The sequence below is a fragment of the Zootermopsis nevadensis genome, unplaced genomic scaffold (genome assembly GCF_977971745.1).
Source record: "Zootermopsis nevadensis isolate Lab colony 2312 unplaced genomic scaffold, Znev_1.0 Znev_ptg000002l, whole genome shotgun sequence".
Taxonomy (NCBI): Eukaryota; Metazoa; Arthropoda; class Insecta; order Blattodea; family Termopsidae; genus Zootermopsis; species Zootermopsis nevadensis.
The window spans coordinates 19,452,339-19,471,343 of record NW_028259134.1 but is presented as its reverse complement, the minus strand read 5'-3'; the positions used below and the strand labels follow the sequence as shown (position 1 = coordinate 19,471,343).

General features: G+C 44.1%; 1 protein-coding gene across 2 annotated transcripts in view; it reads right to left on the bottom strand.

The window, feature by feature from the left end:
- The window catches only part of LOC110838979 (ATP-dependent DNA helicase DDX31), a 108,157-nt gene that overhangs the window by 61,595 nt on the left and 27,557 nt on the right, over nt 1–19,005 (bottom strand). The gene's annotated exons all lie outside the window — the stretch shown is intronic.

The window sequence follows — 19,005 nt, the reverse complement described above, 5'->3', positions numbered from 1 at the left end:
CCAACTGATGTATGTAATCGAGACGTGTTGTGTTTTCTTTGAGGTAAGAACTTTATTTTTAAATATTATTATTATTTAGTGTTCTGTCTGACGACAGGTCCATATGAACAGGATCCTTCCATCCTTTTCTCGGACTGGGACCTGTTCATATACGTTCTTGGCAGATGATCCAGAAGTGGTTTGCCATTGCCTTGTTCTGTGTGTGAATGGAGTAATTGTTGGGATGCCACAGAGAAACCGGGGAAGCCCCCGGAGGAAAACTCCGTGTTGCCTAGACCACGGCCTTGCCCAACACAAGTTATAAATTCGGGCACCGTTAGATTAAGTTTGTGTTCCAAAGGATCAACTGTATTTTGAACTTTTAATGTGGGTCTCTCAGACAACAATAAAACCGTAAACAGTGCTGTATGATTGTAAAGTTCGATATCAGAATATGCAAATGAAAATGGTGACGTGGCTCCTCGAGCTCTAGACAGCGGTTGCTAGGCAACCAGGCAGAAGAAGATAGAAACCTAAAAGACTTAATCTGAGCATGTGTGGAAGTAAACACAGGTTTGTGTAAGACGTCAGAAAGCAGATGAGTAAATAGAACGCGTTCGGACAGAGGGTGAGGAAACCGAGAACGCCTGGAGGAGAATTTGATTGTTAAGGAGCGTTACTTTTGTTACAGCATTCAAAGCCACACATTTTATCACACAGGGTTCATCTCGCAGTCGTTGCAACCCAGACATCTTTCGCCCATCAACAGTACTCAATTCCAAACCTGTGAACCCAGAAAGGACGATTTCATTCCTACACTAATGAGGTGCGTGACCACACCAGGAGAGAGGCATTCTTCCGCGACAACGCTTTCCACAGCTCTATAACAAAGTATTCAAAAGAATAAGCTTATTTGCACCCAAGGAGGACGAAGTTACTCTATAATTTCAGTTTTCTCATATCAAGAACACCTGAGATTTAAGCCGGTGTTTCTGCAGGCCTCTTCAAAGCCTAATGTTGAGGTTGAACGATGGGTTGGGCACGTAGATAGGTTAGGGAAGACAAGAGACGCACATGGAATTTGAAAGGGAACACATCAGAAGACGGTCACGTTGTTTTAGAGAAGGAGACTGGAGGATAATATTAAGATGGATGTTAGCAAGACAGGCAGTGGGGAAAGGACGCGGATGGAACTGGTCCAGCACCGAGTACGGTGCAAGTTTTCGACATAAGTTTTTAACTTCTCTCTGTCACTGAATTAGAGAAGCCTGGAATCCCAAATGACGGTCCGCGCAGTTTCCACGCCGATGTGATCATGAGTTTCCACAGTCCGTGGGCAAGGACAAAGTCCAGATGAACCGCTACCGGGAGTTTTAAGACATTAACAACATTTCTATTCGGCACCACAACGTATTGAAAAGATAAAAACACAACTAGGAAGTGTGTTCAGGTGTCACACACACGTGTTTTTAGAGTCCAAGAAGTTTAAAAATATTAGAATGACGTACAATTTTCAGAAAGAGTAGCTCTTTAGGAACGAAGAATAAGTGGAAATGAGATGACAAACATGGGACATCGTTCTCAGTACATCCTATAATCCAAGGCCCCTTGAATGATAAATCTAAAGGTTTCTTTGACTGTGAACTACGGAAGGAGTAGGTTTACGTCAATTCTATTTCAGTGCAAATCAGTTATGGCAAAAAAACGTTAAACACATCTGTAAAACTTTTATAGCTTACTTCATTTTGTGAACTCTTGTTAGGCCGAAATGTGCAAAAACACAATTCAGTTCTGAAAATCGTTGCCAAAATGCGTTCTGCGGGCAGACTCCAGCAACAACTGGCTACAGCTTTACGACCGCCATCTTGAAAACTGCACAGCGATGCTTCCCATCTCTTTATTACGCAAGAGGCTGTGACGATGACGTCAATGCGCACGCTCTTGAGAGCATCATTAGCATAAACAAGAAACACGTGTAGGATAAAACTTGATGGTAAGGAAAAGCTTGCATGTTTGGGAACACCCTGTTAGCCCGTAGACGACAAGAACGAGCCGAGGTAATCAGTAGAGCTTTCACATTTTGACAAGGTTGATATTGTCCCTCGGGGGTTCCCTAAACGATTGTACGATTTGACATAATAGAGGACATTACGCCGCTGGGCTAATTTCGACCAAACTCAGTACACAAGGAGAGAGAAGACAAAGCGAAACTCGAGGTTACTCAGGGGCGCCACAATTCGAGATGAGAGTTAAGCTCAGTCAGTTTTATAATAATGCAGCTACCAAACCGTTGTATGGACCTCCCAACATATAGGACGTGCAAGCCTAACCTGACAAGAAACCATACCAGAGGCTAACACTGACTGCATTGTGAACAGCACTAGAATATGTAGGAGGCTATCCTGACAAGTAGCCTTAGCACAGAGGTTGGAAAATTGTTTTTCAGATAGTACTACAATGTGTGCGAGACTATCCTGAAATAGAAGTTTAACAGAGGCTCCCAAAGATTTTTGCGGGCACTATAGTCCGTAAGAGGCTATCCTGAAGAAAAGCGAAAAGAGGGTTTTGTGGACAGTGCGCGCGGTTATTCTCATAGGTAGATTAACAAATAGACTGTAGACTGTCTTGTGGACATAGATTATCGCGACAAGCTGAAGGTCTACGTCTACACCCAACCTAACCTGCAACGAACTGTAGCTGGTCCAGCTGACAGCTTCCTGATAACCCACGCTTGCACCACCCGTGGATTCCTAATTACCCCACGCAGGTTAACTCTAATTAATGACTTGCGCCTACGCTCCATCGTGCCGAAAATCAAAGCAAGACAAACACGCAACGCTGGCATGCCATTCTTACTGTGGCGCAACAGATAATACGATGACGCTGCATCAAGTGTAGACGCTTTCCAATATAGACGATGTCAGGTCCTCACGGAGGCTAGTATGAAGATATGGGATATTGCGCCGTGCGGTCTCCCAGAAACTAACCGAGGTTTCGGAAGTGATCACTGCCTTCGTGACAAGGGCGAGGGATCAGTTTCTGACACATTTCGATCGATCAGGAATCACAATGGCGGCGGCCAGTAGACAGGATGCGCGTGGAGACAGAAGTCCATCGAGAGCCAACTGATCACTCAGCCCCAATGTGATAAAGAAGGCGAACTCGCTTGTGATGGGCCTATTGCAACATTTTTGAAACAAAACTCTACCATTGCCACTGACCGGCCGTAGGCCAACTAATTTGGGCCCACACCCAACTTCCTTAGCAAACATAAGTTTATTAGTCAATATCATCGGCATATACTTCTTGTTCTCTCCGATATCACGAATTTAACTGATTATGTTAATGCTGATCCAACAGACAATCTTGCCTAGTGTATGCAAAAACGAAATATTTCTGCAGGCCTAATTGACGACAAATCACCAGGTGTCAGGTATTTTGACTGCTTCTTAGATTATTTAATGACACGACACCATATACAAAGGTTGTACAGCGTTATATGATAAAAAGCCTAAATTGTGAATGATAAGGCAAGTGGAATGAAGCCACTGTGGCTCGCCCGAACACTGGACGGGGTCGGAAAACAAGAGAGACTGGTACAGACGGTGTTAGGAGCCCTGAGTCACCATGGGAACCCTGACAGAAGACGGATAATGTCAGCAGAATTAATTTGGATCAGAGTAACAAACTATTCATGGTCGCAGAATATCATGGAACGTCCACTCTGCGTGCACTCGGGAAAGAATAAAGGTTATGAATGAACGTTGGAAGTACGAATTCGATTCTCGTGATTGTGCCGAGCACAAACCTACCGTCAGTCACTGCGTTTAACTTTAAATACACACAGACTGTCCGTTACTGTGCTCAATTTGCAGCACACACCGACTGCCCGTTATTGTGTTCGACTTTCAACACAAACCGACTGTCCATTATTGTGTACAACACACACTACTCGTCCTTTATAAGCTTACATCGATAAAGCCGCTGCTTGGAGTCAATCTTAATTACTCCACCCCGACAGAAGAGGCAGCTAGCAACCAATTAGGGAGGTTTCCCCCTCGCTCTGAATTCTCCGAGCCCCAATTCCATTATCGCCCTCATTAGTCGTAATTGTTACAAGCCAATAATCCGCTGCTCATGCGCATTAACAACATCACACAGCGCCGCGTGGTGGCAATTGAGGCAAACTCAATCAGCGCTTCCGTTGCCGATGTGTTATTGGGTTCAGATAAAAACACAACAAATTCTATTAATTTAAAACTCGCTTTGAAGAGGTTTTGTTTCCAAATGAAAACAAAATCGCTGTGGGTCTGATTGGAGCCGCTGGAAACATACCGTCCCGGGTTCGAATTCATTCGGTTTGTTTCGGTATAAGATTTTATTGGATAAATTGAATCAGTGCGGAAACTGACATTGGAATAAACTGCGCCAAGAAATGGAGACACGTAGTAATAACAATCGTTGGGGCGGTGCAACGCGCGGGTCCGAAGGTTTTAATGCCAGAGCTGTTTATAATATGCCCCCAAACAACTATGGCCAGTTACACGACTCAAAAACATGAAAAAGTATTGTCCAAAATGGAAAATCTAAGTGATTATGGGCTTCTGGACTGTAACTCCGTGTGGTCTTGTATGTTGTTATCAACTTTTCAGCAGAATATATTGCCGCCATCTTCAGGGCGAAATTCTAACCAGAAGGCGAAGATCAACATCTTCACCGCTATGATACAAATTATACGCTACTTTTCAGGGTACTAAATGCTTACAAGATCTGTGTATGGTCGCCTTTTCACAAGCCAGGGCCATTATTTAACCAGAAATATAGCCTAATATAACGTTATAGCTTGTAAAATATGTCAACGAAGATACAGGTCTGCATTTCGAGACCACTAATGTACACTGAGCGGCCCGTGTAATGTTTGCATCACCCTGTATAGCGGAAAAATTGTTAACGCCTATATTAAGTATTTGATTTTTTTAATAAATAATTCAAAACGTCTAATAACAGTGAATAAATGTGTCAAAACAAAATTACTGCGTAGTGTCTGTGTGAATTTAGCGAGATTTTTTTAACAAATCAAGCAACCACGAATTTCAGTACAGTAGCCTAAATTGTCCGGATGTATAAACCAGTGGCCCTGGAGACGTAAAGAAAGGGCTGGCGTGAACCCAGTTTTTTTTTAGAAGGTTTAGAACCCCTTGCCTTTCGCACAGTCGCCCAAGAGAATTTAAAGAGATCATGAATCAATACGAACATCACACAGACTACCGACAATAATAAATAGGTTAATTCATTCTCTGTTCTTGATCCAGGAGACACAGACGGACAGACATATGCAACTCGTTAAGAGGTTTCCGACTCAGAAATAACAGAACTTTCACCATTTATTGTACTCGGCTAATTGTTACTCATTTAAAACGTAAATAATTCAATTGAGATAAGTTGTTCATGTAGCACGTGACAAAGAAGATAGAAGCATGTCGCCACGCCAGGCCGCAGCCAGTGCTAATTGCTGGACCAATGGCAGCGAGGGACAGACAATCAAATCAAGGCTTCAATTATCGCCCCAGATGCGCGCTCAGGTTCCAACCGCCATCTTGAGTCGAACAGCTCCCAGACTCGATCGTGATCATGACAGAATAAAGGCATGGGTCGTGGAGCCCTAGATGGAAGTGAATGTCACATTCCCACTGGACAGGACGACGCGCACCGCAAAGTGAACAACACAATTGTCACTGTCCACATTCTGATTGGACCAGCGGAAGCAGGCGCGCCATTTTACACACCAGTCCGCGAGATGCCAGTGGCTTTCTATTTTAATACATGATTATTACCGCCACGGTGGTCTAGCGGTTAGAACGCTGGCCTTGTAATCCTGGGATCTCGGGTTCGATTCCCGGCGGTGCCCGAATTTATAACTTGTGTTGGGCAAGGCCGTGGTCTAGGCAACACGGAGTTTTCCTCCGGGGGCTTCTCCGGTTTCTCCGTGGCATCCCAACAATTACTTCATTCACACACAGAAGAAGGCAATGGCAAACCACTTCTGGATCATCTGCCAAGAACGTATATGAACAGGTCCCAGTCCGAGAAAAGGATGGAAGGATCCTGTTCATATGGACCTGTCGTCAGACAGAACACTAAATAATAATAACATGATTATTAGTAGATCTAGCGGGCAACTGACCTTTTATTTAAAAAATAACATAAATCTGGGAACTGATTGAATGCCTCAATGTTTCCACAGAAACCAACACCCTTCCGCGTATGACAATAATAACACCCACGAAGAATTTAGACACTGAGAAAAGAACACAAGTACACGCATAAGGCAGCACCAAAATAGAGTTTAAAATACTGAGGCGTAATTTATTTGGCCTGCAATGGAGGGTGAATTTTGAGTATAAACAGTCGGATACAATTATCTATTTATTTTTTGTAATAATAAAACAATTTCTTTTCTTATTAACATTACTATTCATTTTCTGTAATAATAAAGCTTCTAATTCATTTTATAATAACAATTTCTAATAAAGTTTGATAGAAATAAGTAATTCAAACCATAAACCATCTTTCCTACCCATTTGCGCAATCTCACCTACCCGGTTAGGAGAGATTGCGTAAAATCGAATGTCTGAAAAAACTGCATTATCTTATCAAAAATTGAAAAAAAAAACAATCGGAATATTGTTCATTAAATATGCCTAACATACCAAAGAACATATGTGTACACTTATTTACGAAAATAGATAAACATTCGATTTTTAGTGATTTTTTTCCCGAATTGTGCGCAATCTCTACTCGCTTTACCTTATATAAATGTGCAGTTGTACCTGCTTTAATACTGTAGCTGATTACGACAACGCTGCCAGCAGCTCAGAATAGGCATGGTAACATGGAATTGGGCTATATGGAAAGAAGCGGTCGTGGCCTAATTAAAGCACGTACTATCCCGGCATTTGACTAAAGGGGCTTGACTTCGGTAAAACACGATAACCGCCAGTCAACTTAGCTGGGGTTTGAACTCGGGATTTAACGAATACAGAACAATATCACTAGGCCGGGATGTTCGATTGACAAAGACGTCTGACAAGTCTCTTGACAGAGATAACGCCTTTTGACGACAAGACCAAATGGTCAGAGTGAAGACTTAGAAGCCTGGTCATGAGCTCCGAAAGTTGCTACGACTTCAAAACGAACTGACCGACCGACCGCCTGTCTTCTTGGCTCTCCCACGCACGGACTGGGCCGTAAGCCTACGAGGGACGCTACGGTTGCCAATGGATTTCCTACCCGACGGCCTCGCGTCACAAGATTCATCATCGGATGTCGAAAACTCATCGAAAGAAGAAGCAGCCTTGCACCAATTAAATCTGTCTGAACATTCAAACCGATACCAGCTACAGCCGCACCCAGATATCACTACACCACCCCACGAGTCGGATTTCATCTTGAGACCAAGCCTCTTCACACGGTCATAGCAGGAAACAGGACACCGCGCTCCACAGGGTGACCAGCAAGTTGTGACGAAGGGAAACACAAGGTGGACAGCAAGATGCAACCGGGGCCCTCTCCACCGGGCTCGTTGACAGGCTGCGCCGCTAATGGCAGCAGGTAGCACCTCTACTGTAATTTATGGTTGTGAGCTTTTTCACACAGAGTGGTCGGCTGTCTTGCACTGTCATTAAATTAATAGAAGAGGTTCTCTCTGTGGTAGTGAGCAGTGGTTCTGCTGTGATGTGGATCGGCAAGGAAATTGCCCCGTTTTCATAAAAGCAACGTAACAAGTAACCGGTCCCTGGTGCTCAACAAATCTTCACATCATGCAGACCTCGCGGGGAGCGAAATTACACCTATACGAGGTGCGATCGGAAAGTTTCAAGACTGCGCGTATAAAAACCCGTACACTTATCTCAGGTATTAAATTCATCCATCACCCTCGAAGTAGTTCCCCTGGGAGTGAACACAACGATCCCAGCGCCGCTGCCAAGCCTGGAAGCATCCCTGGAAATCTTTCTTTGTCAGCCTGTCAAGCACCATCTGCGATTCTGCCTGAATCTCTTCTATCGTCTCAAATCTCCTTCCCTTTAGCTGAATTTTTATCTTTGAGAAGAGGAAGAAGTCACACGGAGCTAAATCCGACGATCCGGCAAGATCTTTGAGTTCCTGACAAACGAGAAGTCGATTCTGCTTCTGGTCCTCAGACAGGAGCCTTGGCGAAGAGAAAAATTCTCTCCTGCTGGGTATCGAATTCGGGCATCCAGCTCGTGGTCTGGTCATTGCACTGCCTGAGCTATTCCGGCTCATTGACTAACACGAAGTATCTGATACAAAACAAGGGCAAGTCCACAACGACGTAGACTAACACAGCAGGAAGAAACACTTTGGCTTGTAACTGCTTACTGACAGAGCACGATGATACAACAGAATAACTGGATGCAACTCTGAGGCAGCAGCTGAATCTAATCAACATTACAAAAACCTACAGTGTACCCTATTGGTCAATCCGTCTCGGTCTTTCATGCCAGCATTTACCAAAGGTGGAACAGCGGCCCCAAAAGAGGACCTGAATATTTTTTTAGGAATATAGGCCATTAAATTTTAAACACACACGTCAATAGAAAAAGTGAATCTCCTTCACAAATATATCAAATTGAATTAAGTTTAATGGGCCTATTTTTTTAATTCGGAAACAGGTAGGGGTGTCAAACATTGTCTTTCACATCAATGGAGCCTCAGACGAAAACAGCGGACTGCTCTTCCAAGCAGTTCTAACATCAAACTCGATGCAATAGCCTACAGTCCTTCTTCAGAAGCTGACAGTTGTCGAGTTAGTCAAGAAATAACACGCCTTTTATATAACCCGAAAGTTCATTACTGTCATTGCAACAGCTGGCTACTGATCCCGTCATAAGCGAGCTAAATCCGTCCATATCACCACACTATTTTAATATTATACCATGACACTTAGATCTCCAAACGGCCTCTTCCTTTCAAGTTACAGAGCATTTCGTTTGTGCTTGCTGCATGCAGTAAAGCTGTCCCGGGACACGCCACGTAGGCGCTTGGGGGGAAAGGTCGTATAGCTCCTACGCATTCTTAACCTCGGCACTAGATGGGGGTGAGTGGTCAGCGTCACGCCCTGGCCGCGCTTTACCCCTTCGAGAGGACCCCGGTATCCATTAGATAGGAGGCTGGGTGGGCCCCAGAGCCTGTCTGAACGAAGAGGCTAGAGGAAAAATCCTCTGCCCCCGTCGGGGATCGAATTCCAGTCGCCCAGTCCGTAGTCTCAGTCACTATCCTGTCTATAGCAGGCTATTAAAATCACAAAACTCATCATTATGTAATTTTCTCAGTCCTCTTATTTCCTCTCTCTCAGGCCAAAATATTCTCCTCAACATCCTGTATCAAACACTCTCGGTACAGGCCATGTTGTTACCTCAGGCACAGACCAAGTTTCAAACCCGTTATATATAGATATACAATTATATGCAAAACATCCAGGCACAATTACAATTATAGTTCACTAACTTAAGCCTATATTAAAATCCCTGCAAGCTGTAAGACAGACTAAGATACCGCTATGTCCCTTTTTCCCATCCGAGTTACGAAACCAAGCCATCAGAACCACATCTCGGTCTGGTTAGCAACTAACCTGGCTGAGTATCTTCAGCAGAATACAGGGATCACTTCTTGGAACACGTCCTTGCCTCCTCGTCACAAAACATAACTACTTGCTGTCTAATTCGGGGCTACATAAAACCTGTGCAGTTGAAACAACGTTGTTAAGTGCCTGGAAGTTGCTTCGGTTGCTGATATCATCTCGGAGTGTTAATTGCCGCAAATTAGCCCCCGCACCTGTTCCTTGTTCAAACCTGTTATTCTAATGCCCGCTCTTCCCTCGTTACGTCAATTAGAACTGTCGATATCAAACTTGGCTGTCACAAATCACAGCAGCCCCAGGGGGTGTACAAATAAGAATGGAAGTGTCAAATATTAACAACGAGGTGTTAAAGGCGAATGCCACGAACACAAAGCTCCATACATCAATCACTTTATTAGATGGAGGTGAATGGACGTGTTCACGTTCAGGTCGCTTTAACCCCGGGGGAAACGTACTCGATTCCGACTGGACAGGAGGCTAGATTGGCCCCAGAGACGAGCTGTACGCGAAAATATCTGTCCTCACGGGGAATAGAACCCCGAGCATCCAGCCCCAGCCTAGTCATTACACTGACTCACGCGCCGACAGCCTTAGACTACTCCAAGCAACATGAATATTGATAAGGGAAATTACCGAACTCAAAGGTCAAGTGGTTTACATTCCTGCTTCGTATTCGGGAGGTCTTTGTTTCAAATCTCGGCCCCAAACCTAACTACGTTGAAGGATATTTCTCGTAGCTCTGGGGTAGAAAAGAACTTACTCTTCTTTCCCACGGGTAAAAGCGACCGAAACGTGGAACTGACCACTCGCCTGAATCTAGTGCTGAACTTTAGACTTCGAAGAGAAATGAGCCTACTTCCACTCCCTAACACGCATTCATGTCGTGGTTCTTAATCAAAGGGGCAACTGTAACCTACGTTTATTGCGTTGAAATAGTCCATACACGCAAGTCTATCAAAAGTTGTCCCTAATAAAGTTGTGGTCTGGTTACGAGACGCGGGAGACACCCGAGCATTGTGTGACAGACTCCAGAAACCGCACGCATCCTGTCCACTAGGCACAGACGATTACATAAAGACGAGCTCCGAGGGTGTTGAGTTTGGTGGGGCATGTAGCAAGCGTGGGCGAAGATCACAGGCAGACTGAATGACAGAGGCTCTGGGTATGGAGTTACTAACTGGACTGACCTAAAGACGACTGACCCCTGGGATGTTACGAAGTGTAGTCTCGTAGATATAGACCTACGACCTATCTTCGCCCTGATAATGGAGGCAGTAAACACCTCTGAAACGATGGTCAACAAGCTGTCAACGAGACTACACGGCGCAACATCCCGTAGGGCAGCGACCTTCTTTTTCGTTGCCATGAGAACCTGAAATCTCATCTAAATTGACCTGGTACATAATACCGTGAAACACTTTCCTTTTGTGAACACAGTAATGAACACTAAACTTGGCCTCGTGGCTGATCATCAATCACAGACCTGCACGCTCCGGCTGCTTTACACAAGGAGAGATAGCGGCCGAGAAGCTCAGTGACTTTACTGAGACATCCTGATTTTCTCAGGTCCCATAACAGCTGCAAGGAATGGCTTTACGAGGGATTGACTGCGTGTCCCTAAACTCAGGACTCCGTGTTATTTTGACATCCTTCGAGCCAGAAGATATCCAGGACTCCTAAACATTCACGCCCGACTGCATTTAAACACATGTTTTCCTCCAAGAATCTGATCTCTCTTCTACCTGCACGCTGCCATGGTCAGTATTGTGGGTTCGATTCCTGCTATCGACAGTGCGAATCATTTACGGTATCACTACGTCCACTCCGCTGTTACGAACACGTGCCCAGAAGACCCCGGCCACACTGCCGACACTTCTGCGACGCATGAGCAGGAGCTGCCCAGGTGGCTTCGATCCCCGGCCCCACCTCGGCTTACTACACGAGCAGTGATAATTGTTGTGAGACAGGCTGTACTGACGTGACATTATCGGGGTGACGTCTCGGGTTTCGCACCACGTGGGGGGTCCGACTTGCAGAGGATTGGTTTCATCGTGCGGGTGGGGAAACACACAGGAGCAAGTGGTAAGCTGAATCGGACTAGTTGAACGAGTAGCGAGCTGTTACAGACTTACAGAATATGTATCAACCTCAGGATGTAGCCGTCTAGCAGACGTGAAGTGAAGTTTTCTTAAACCTGTCAGCTTCACGCTTTCGTTTACTTGGGACAGAGCCGAGTCACTCAGGACACAGCGGTGAAGATATGTAATAAAAGTCCCAACACCCATCCTTAAGAATTGAATCGCTGCCTTCCAGTCGCCTTCTTATAACTATACGCAAGAAAGTTGTAACAGTCACAGAAACTCACTGCTGAATAAGTTACTGGATTTTCAGTCTACCGAACAACATATCAAATTTAAAAATTAAAGTAAAACTTAAGTTGAATTTTGGTAGCGGCGTATCCTTCATACAAAATGTCATATTTCTACTGTCTCGACTTTGTTGCCAGGGTCACATGTATAGTAATGAGGTGTCTCTTACACTCCACTTATAGTGTCTAAGTTACACATTACGTGTGTTCACGTTTTTAGCGTCAAATAGCGTAAAGTAAGAAGTCAAATTTTAAAAACATTTTTCCTGGCATTGATTCAAGTATCAATTAATCAACATCAAGTCCAATTACATAAGCCATCCAAGTAGCTAACTCATTGAACCGATCAGGCAATCATCACGTGCAGTTAGTGACTCGAATTGTGTACGAAACTCAAGAACTCCGTGAACAAATCAGTCTCAATTTGAGCACAAAACAGACGAAATGCGACACCCGAACCGCAACGCTTACGTCACGAGATTGCGTTTCAAGATGGCAGCGCTGGGAATTCTATAAACAACCTGAAGTATCCTTGAGAGCTGGTTCACTGTGGCTGTCATTATAAATTATTACGGCTCTAATCTTTTGTAAGTGGTGCTCAGTATTGTTCGCATTGCTGCATTCTTTTTTCTTCTAAAGAAGCCGATCTTCTTGTGTTTACTAATTCGTTACGCCACCGTCGCGGGGCGACACAATCCCTCTGTCGGTGATTAATGAAACTGTGGAGCCATCTCTCGGGGGGATAATTAGCGTCCCATTATTAAAGCTACCCGCTTTATTTGAAAAAAGAAGGAACAATGACGCGATTGTAATTTAGCATCTAAAAGTTTTCAGAGGGCGACAGCTTATTATGGCGGACTGCATTATGTTGTAGGCTACAAAAAACGAGCCAGGTGCAGCGACATTCCTTTGTTTTCTCAGGCTCTCCCGTTTCTCCTACCGCACGAATCAATAAACCGCTCGTCGGGCTGTCGGCTGCTGACAGGTGAGTTTGATTGATCTGACACGCAGAGCCGTGGTAAGGGTCGCTAAGACGAGTCCTTCTGATTGAGTGACAGCCCGTCACAGAGAAAGAAGGATATTCAGCTGTGAACTGGAAGAAATGCTGTGCTAATCCGCCACAATCGCCACGTGAAGCAAAATGGAGCAAAATTAAAATTTGTAAACACGAGGTCTAGACGGGATGACCATGCGTTGCATGTTCGGCGCGATTTGAAAAAAAGAACTCTCGGATATTGTGGGATAAAGCCGAGCGGCAACTCACGAAGGCCTTGGTTTATTACGTGGCTACTCAACGACGTCATCAAATAGTTACCATTATCCAACTAAATACTTTGCTTGGTCGCCAAATTATTATAACTCATTTTGGGCACAACTTACCCCAATACAACAAACCATTTAATTTTCTAGTCTTTGTCCTGCATACAACGGATCCCTGCGTCACATTTTCAAAAGGCTGCAGTGTTGAGTGCAGTTACAGTGACGCAATGGCGGATGGTCGTCGAATACTGAATCAGGGGTCTGATGGAACTTCCTAAACGTGTTCAGGCCTAAGACGTACAGGCGACCGAACTCTCCCAAAGCCGTCTTTCGTTTGGTTGCCAACCATCTACATGGAGCAATTCCTCTATGAGAGCGTGAGACACCCCGATAGATGTCAACGTTTCGGTGAAACATACTTTCTCCATCTTCAAGGCAGAACTTCAGGCCTAGCACCTGCCAGAGTCTACATGACAATAAAACCCAGAACAACGTCCTCGCCACCGCCGAGAAACATCAATTCTCATAATTGTTTAATTTTAACCGTCTAATTACAATAAAATATTTTATTAAATATTAAAATATTAAAATATTATTACTACAATTAACATTTAATATTTAAAATATTTAACATATTTTAAATATTAAATGTTAAATATTTTAAATATTAAATGTTAATTGTAGTAATAATATTTTAATATTAATAAAATATTTTATTGTGATTAGACGGTTAAATCGAACATTTCGATAGAAAGAGCATCATTTCAACATATTTTAAATATTTTAAATATTAAATGTTAATTGTAGTAATAATATTTTAATATTTAATAAAATATTTTATTGTGATTAGACGGTTAAAATTAAACAATTATAATTCATCACAATATGACGCAACATTATCATCTCATCAATTCTCATATAAAACTACCTTCACTCCGAGGCTATCCAAGTTCCGTGGCAGAGATGAAGCCCTTTTCACGGTTACGTTCGTGCGCTTATAGTGAATCAGCACCCCACACTGATTCAGAAACCTTGCCTGAGCAAGACGAATAAATGCTAATTACTGGCATAGTTGAGTAGCCGTGTAACTGTAACAAAAGCCAATAAAACACGAGAAGGTGTCGACAAGACCACAGAACGCCTACAGTTGGGTTTATGGGGGCCTCGTGCTGCTGCCGGCAAACGTCTTGATCCAGCGGGCTCATGCCAGAGTCATAAACGATGCCTGTGAGGCGTGAGTGTAACTCTGCTTATGTAAGGTGTGATCGTTGTTCTGCTGAATCTTACGAGGCGTGAGTGTAACTGATCACGTCTCCAAATGCGAAGTCTGAGTGTCACTGCTAGATCCCGTGAGACGTCAGTTAGAAGCGTGAGTGCGGCTGCTATACAGTAGGCTAACAGTGAACGTAGTCCTACGAGTGACGTGAGTGTAATACGAAAGCATGCGTTGGGTGAGTGTGTGTGGGGCGCGAGTGTAGCTGTGCCGAGACATGTTAAGAGTGTGGGCGCAACTCTCCTTATACCTGCAAAGTGCGAGTGTAACCCTGAGCTTCCGCTATACGTGTTTTCTCACGGAATACGAACAGAGGTGGCCATGCCAGGTGCCTGCAGGAGACCGTGGCACGAAGGTCACATGTGCTGATTGGATTAATGTGAGAAAGGAGAAGCGCTAGATAATTGAATTCGCATCGAGCCAGTGTTAAACTTTCGCTATTAAGTTTCACCTTGGATTATCATTCCGCGGGTGTTCGTTACAGACGCGGCGTCTCTAATATGGATTTGCATCTGAATACACAGCGCAGTCTTTTAAATCAGACAAGCGCGTCTCTTAATTGTGGCTGAAGTTTGCTAATTGAGTCAGCACTTTGTTCTCAGCGGGACAGGCCTCTCAGCAAAGCAGTGAGCAGGCGAGTGGTCAGCCACTCTTCTTTTACTGAAGCTTCTCTGTCTCTCCTCCAGTGGGATCTAAGCTTTGTTATCACTTTTTCTACAACTGGCTGCTTTGAAATGTTGTCATACACAACGCTTGTTCCCGGTTGGAGGCACTAGCACGTCAGAGTTTGAGGCTAGCTTGCTCTGATGGAGTTTTTCGCACCAGAGGACAACCCGATAACCGGTCGCGGTGTGTCGATGACACCAGGTGACAACTTTAATAAAAAGATTCGTTCCCTTGTCGGTCCGAGTCTGGTCTTCCTCCGTGGCTGCCTCCAGACTTGTATTCTGCTTCTAGTTAGTAGAAAACGTTGCTTTACAGCTTCTCGAGAGCCCAAAAACATGAATTCCGGAACGCAGCACGGAACGGTATCGTACCCGGGGAAATGGATGTGGTAATCTTCATTGAATTCAAGAACAATTCCTGAACTCGATTACAACTGACACTCTGTCAGTCATTATTGAACGTAATCAACATAATCTGAACTTTCCTCGACACTATAACTTCAACATGTGGCACAACGTCACAAATAATCCAAAAACCAAAACACTCCTTTTGATAAACCGAATTTACATTCCCTTAATTTTAAGGTCAATTTTAATATTGCTCAATACCGATATTATGAATATCCGATCAGTTTCTCCCCAAAATTCTGTAGGCTAAATGCCCCGTCATCTCAAGCTACTTGTTCAGCCAATCGCAGTCTTCCTGCATGAATGTCACGGCTAGAATGGGATCACATGTCCTTCCCGACTCCTACCCTGTCACCCTCTGCTTCATTACGAGGCAGTGCTGTTGTGGTTAGTCTGTAAACCCACTTCCGTTTCACACGCGATGATATCAACAATTGCCCTGGCTGTTGATGCAATTAGCCTCTAAGTTGCATCTTATTACGCAAAGCGTCTGTGTTTTGTTCCTAATTACGCAGCACTGCTGCCACCTGGCGTAATCTATTTGCATAGTAATTGAGCATATCTTGATGCACCGCGTCGTGTCCACCCCCGATACGTCTTCAGCAGGTGACTGATGGCATAAAAACGTCATCTCCGGCTTTTCCATCTCGCCAGATAGAAATTACATTTTTCTCTTTTATATATAGTACGCTTTTTTCATTATGAATGTGATGCTGGTAATTTGAAAGCCTTCTCATGCTTACACTCGACATTCTACATAAAATGTGCTCTGTTCAGTAGTTCATAAGCTATCTCGTGGTAAGACCCATCGTTTTTGGGATTCAATTTTCTGTTACCTTTGTACTGACAGCCAAAACTGTGTCCAAAGAATCTTATACAGTGTCAGAGTTACTTCCACCTGTTCTTATTGCCAAGATATCGTACCAAGACAACAGCCTTTGCCAGATTAATCACGTTTCTCAAAATGTTTCCAATTCATCATCATTGTGCCTAGACCGGCTGTGAGGTTCAATCATCCTACAAGGCCTGTCTAATGGACATCTCAGGCTGTTGGCATAAAGCGACCGGAGCGTGAAGCTGAGCTATCACGTCCATCTAACGCAGAAGTCTAAAATGAGTAGAGCTTTACGAACACTCCCTCATACGGCTTCATGACGCCGAAACTAAGCTCTGGAGTAACTTTACCTTGTAAGTAGACGCGGAGACAAAACCACTGAATGTTGGCATCCACAAGTCTAATAACCTTGGCCCAAGCTCAACATTACGTTAGCATACCCATTGTAAGGCATGTGGGTCGTGTAGTTATGGCATAGCATCGTTAAACCAAGACACGGTTAAAATATCAGACTACCTTTCGGGCACCTAGCGTATATACGAAGGGGCAATGAGACAAAGGGAGTGGAGTCCTGAGTGTCATATCGCGCCACAAGGACCCACTTGATGTGGAGCGCCACCCCTCCCCGTCCCACATCGAAATGATAGCTCTCATTTTGCGATCAAATCCAGACCAATTCCACCAGAAAGTTTGTTTCTGCAAAAATTCATACAACCTGTTTATACACAGCAAAAAAACTCTCCCGTTCTAACTTTGACAGATAGTGCACCATCGGCGTGGTTTTCCTCAGAAACTTTAAAATGACGAAATGCAAAGGACAGGAATATAACTGGGAGAGAGAGAGAGAGAGAGTCAAAATAAGAAAAAACGACAAGAAGAGACAAGAGAGAAAGAGAGGTCAACGAGAGAAGGGAGAAAGAAAGACAGAAAGAAAGAAATGGAAAGGAGAGGGGGAGAGGGAGAGAAAGTAGGAAAGAGAAAAAACAAAGCAATAAGGAGAGAGCCAGACAAGGTGGAGAGTTCGATCAGTAGTTTTTGCTGTGTAGCCTCAATCAAAAGCGACGCGCAAACAAAAATATATAAAAATGATGGAGTGTATAACGCTGCGCAAAAGTTCATTTAAATTGTTTGATTACTTTTTCCCTGTTGCTAGCGGAGTAATTTACATCAGTTGGCCCCAATTCCGCTTTTTACAAACATTTCCCTCAGGGGTTTATGGAATGAATCGGTCCATCACTGTGAAGGGTTAAGCCCGCTCGCACATTGATGTCAATGCCATCTGAGGACTGCCGCAGCATTCACAAACGGTAATGTGGATATTATTCATTCCTTATGGGCAGTCCTGGCACGGTTCGCCATGTCTCTACAACTACAGAAAAGATTCAGTGTTTAAAGCGAATGTCGGAACAGTTAGTGAAATAAACTGAAATTGTACAAAACAAATAAAAGTAGAAGGAAACAGCTGCCACATCGAACACAAATCTACTAGACCATGTGAAAACCGAAGCATATTCACCTCTGAAGATGGCTGTCTTCTAGGACGCTGTGACGTGTAATCTGGCACACATTTTCCGACGTTTCTGTTTCCATCATCACATCGGGGCGATGAGTCACCTCCCAAACATCGGTCAGTATCATTACCAGACTATTATTATTATTAGTGTTCTGTCTGACGACAGGTCCATATGAACAGGATCCTTCCATCCTTTTCTCGGACTGGGACCTGTTCATATACGTTCTTGGCAGATGATCCAGAAGTGGTTTGCCATTGCCTTCTTCTGTGTGTGAATGGAGTAATTGTTGGGATGCCACGGAGAAACCGGGGAAGCCCCCGGAGGAAAACTCCGTGTTGCCTAGACCACGGCCTTGCCCAACACAAGTTATAAATTCGGGTACCGCCGGGAATCGAACCCGAGACCCCAGGATTACAAGGCCAGCGTTCTAACCGCTAGACCAGACTACACGGCGCAATATCCCAGAAGACAGCAATCTTCAGACTCATCCGTGAGAACCTGAAATCTCACTAATTCACTTCTCCCGGATCTGCCTTCAGAGCAAGAATTAGTTATTCTCTTCCAACCAGTGGATTTCGCCCTTATTTCCGGCTTCACCTGGATGAGGACAGAGGCTCTTGTCGACACGGTAATGAACCTTCGACTTCCATAAAAGGCGGGGAATTCAGTGACTAGCTAAGCGACTATCACTTTCTTAAGAAGGCGTAAGCTTTATGGAGTTAATTATTTTTCTGGAAAGTGCGTGGAGAAAAGCAGAGATTCACTGTCGAAATTGCATTAACTTGTTTGAGGTATGACCTGCCTTAATCTGCTCATTTATCTCGTTTAAAACAATTTCTAGTTTCTCTCTCCTGTTACCTTACGGTACAGTATCTGCAAAGGCATTGGCTACGTACTAACATTAATTTTAAAAACTGGGAAATCTGAAACAAAGACCGATGACATAAATTATGCTGTGAATTTTGTGGTCTATTACAAAATGACATGTCCCACAGATTCCGTTGTCTACATGGACAGACAGGCTGGGTTTTGTCACCGTGTA